At 30.7% G+C, this 3,423-nt stretch overlaps 1 long non-coding RNA gene across 2 annotated transcripts; it reads left to right on the top strand.

Annotated features, from left to right (window-relative positions):
- Positions 1–680: 680 nt before the first annotated feature.
- LOC106771427 lies at positions 681–3,423 on the top strand. Of its 2 annotated transcripts, XR_001376463.2 has the most exons (4): positions 681–772; positions 846–1,117; positions 3,001–3,099; positions 3,172–3,421. It is a non-coding gene; the product is annotated as an uncharacterized LOC106771427 (long non-coding RNA). The 2 variants fall into 2 exon arrangements; XR_001376462.2 differs by having other exon boundaries at positions 700–1,117; positions 3,172–3,423.

Here is a 3,423-nt window from a genome sequence, read left to right as displayed (position 1 = left end):
ATAAAAGATATTTTATTTATAACATAAAAGATATTTTATTTATAACATAAAAAATGTAAGTTAAACCTAAAATACAAATAAATAATAATAAATTAACTTAAAATAAAAAAGATAAGATATTTGTTTTAATAAAACTTAAATAAACTATTATTGAAGAAGTTGGTAGAAAAATACCTTTTATTAAGGTTTGTTTAATCTAATAATAATTTATAGCAAAGCTAAATGCTGAATTCGGGAAGAGAGTACGATGTTTTGTTATGAATAGTGGTGACAGAAGGTGTGGTGATAGCCATTGTCTTCTAATATCGTGCGAGATTGATTATTACTACTACAAAATTGATTATAGATAGCGCTTAATAGATAGCGCTTTTTTAAATAAACGCTATCTATAAATGTGCAGAACAATAAATAGCGCTTTTTTAAATAAGCGTTACCTATACATATGGTAATAGATAGCGCTTTTTAAAAAAACGCTATATATAAGTAATTAATATCACTTTTTTAATTAATAATTTAAAATAAACTAATAGATAGCGCTTATTTAAAAAAGCGCTATCTATTTCAATCCAATAGATAGCGTTTTAAGAAAAAAAACGAATATTTAAAAAAATGAAAAAAAGGTTTTTAATTTTGGGTTTAATAAGAACGTGGCTGGTAACCGGTTGAGAATAGAATTAATTATATTTTCTGTCCTTATTTCTTTTCTCTTTGTTTTTTTTACTTCTTGGAGCTAGGTCGAAAATCCAAAGAAATTGGCGAGAGAGAATTCGAGGTGGACGGAATGCTTAAATTCGGATGTTCCTTCTTCTCTTTTCTTCTCCTGTTCTCTCTTTGTTTTCATGTAGGGCCATAGGGGAAATTGCGGCAGACATTAAACGCTGGGAGAGAGATGAAGGCTTGGTTTTAAGGTGGGTAAAGGGAAGATGGAATCAGACGATGGTGAGAATGATTTTAGGGTTTCGGGGATGCGAATTAGGGATTTAGATGAAACCTGAAAAAGGGGCTAGAGAAGGAAGGATATAGACACTTAATCAAGCATTTTGATAAACCTAAGGGTGAAAAAGAGGACTGAGAAAGTCACAGTGTTCGGTGGGAGTGCGCAGGAATCAAAATCCAGGTATGAAGAGTTTTTTTTTAAGTGTACTCATTTGTTATATGAGGTCTGGCATGTTCTCCTATCTTAATGCTCATTCGGGTATCCTATGAGGGGAGTTGAGTTATCGTTTGTCCGTAAAAACTTGAGAATTTTCTAATATTGCATTGGTTTTGTTCAATCTGTAAAATGGTTTTTGAGGTTAGTGGGTTTTGGTAAAAGAAGGGGGGGGGGGGGGAACGTTCTGGGAAAAAAAGTTTTGTTTTAAGGAAATTGGAGAAAATGCGTGCAGGAGTAAATGTGATTGCGTTAAAACTGGGCAGACTTTGAATTTGTGTGAGATTCAGGAACATTGTATTGTTAGNAATGTTGTATCTTAAATTAAAAATGAACTTATAACCTAAGAAATNTGGTTTATGATCAATNAATGCACCGGTTGGAAATTTNTATAATGTGATTGTGTTTTNCNTGTTTGAGCAAGGTTGATATGCATTTANAAATGAATGGGCATGTGTTTAGAGTAAATTTAATTATGAATTTCTATATGAAATGAATTAAGTTAAACTAAAACCTAGTTAGGCAGTTCATAATCTTGATAGTGTAGAGATCACATCATTCTTATTTTGTTTTACTGCGTGTTAATCAATTAAAGGCAAGTCTGTTTTTGGGGAAATAGGATAAAGCTGAATGAAGTTTTATAATGAGATATTAGGACATTGGGAACTAAACTGAATGTGTTTGTTTTTGGGTGCTTATCTGGGTCTTTGATTTTAATTCTTGTTTCATGAATTTGTTGTTATGTTAATATTGAGCGCATGACCAGTTATAAAATGTGATTTTGGTTAATTTGAAAAAGAAAATATTTGATAATTTAAATCTGGCAAATATTATTCATGTGAAACTGATTCTGGAAATTATGGGATAAAAGAGAATTTGTGGTTTAAGTTTCTAGGATGTATTGTATGTTTGTATATGGTTGAGAAAGTTAACGGTGATGATTGCTAATGGTGAATCTATAATTGAGTGATGCAAACGGTGATGATTGCTAAAATAGTTTTGAGCTAGTAATAAAAGTCTTGTTCCCTGTGTATAGAAAGATCACAAATGCATGCTCACTATGTAAATGAATTGGAACTCTGATGGTCTGTACTGTTTGTGGTTAACTGTCTATGTAATTCCATATGAATTATATTTGCCGNGAGGATTTGTGTGCAGGTTGTTTACTGTCCTGTATAGTCTAATTTTATTACACAGTTTTGTTGGATCCCTTGTACGCACTAGTTGGTATTGTATTTACACAAAAAATGTTATAGACCAGTTGTAATATGATATTTGTGATTTCATTTAGAGGTTGTTGTCTGGTTCATGGTGTTACTGATGCCTAATTCATTGTTTAATTTTCTCTGCAACATTGGTTGATAACTTGTAATGCCCCACTACCACTAGGATTATACATACATATCGAGCTCAAACATGATTTATGGTTTCAAAGTCTAAATCTAACAATATCAAGTGGAAAACAATTAAGGTACATTACTCTAGTATGTTTTATGTGTAGTACAATCTCGACTGTGATGATTAAATTGTTGAATGACCTTATGTGACCCTTAGTTCACGTTATGGTTGCTTGCATTATACTGGTTAGGTGAATAACTTGTCTTCTTAAATGCTTGAAGACTTATTTCCTTGTTACATGATATTGGTTAGGTAAATAACTTGTATTATTGTGAAATTGGTTGGAGGAGTATACGGTTGTAATGAAAGCATGACCTTCTATTAAGAGTTTAAACTTGCACATGGTATATAATTATTTGTTATCATGCACTGAATCTATTTAGAGTTTACTAGAGTTTTGATTTGCTGCTAAGTTCCAATTTTAAAGATATTTTTTACTTTTGGTTTTCTAGTGTTCAAGACAACCCAATGACAATGATTGTGGGTATTACGTGTATCAATATATGAAGGAAATTATCACATATTGTGAAAGAGGAACAATTCCAACTTATGTAAGTTATCTTTATTGTCATAATTAATTTGTAGTCAAATTTAATCAACTAATTATTTTTTTTTTCTTGCAGAATTTGTCTAGTTACAGATGTCGACAATATCGTGACAGCCAGATAATTGAAGTTAGGAAAAATTAGTATTTACATGTAATCAGTACATACTTATAGGTTACGTTATGGTGATGTATATGCTTATAAGTACTGATATGATATATATGTTATGATTGTATATATTATCTTATAAAGCAATGTCATGTCATGATACATATTAGACAACTTAACTATTATATGTTGAAATATTAGTGTACCTATAATTTTTATTCA

The sequence above is a fragment of the Vigna radiata genome, chromosome 8 (assembly GCF_000741045.1).
Source record: "Vigna radiata var. radiata cultivar VC1973A chromosome 8, Vradiata_ver6, whole genome shotgun sequence".
NCBI lineage: Eukaryota > Viridiplantae > Streptophyta > Magnoliopsida > Fabales > Fabaceae > Vigna > Vigna radiata.
Note: the sequence above shows the minus strand (reverse complement) of the source record. Positions and strands in the feature narration are given on the sequence as shown.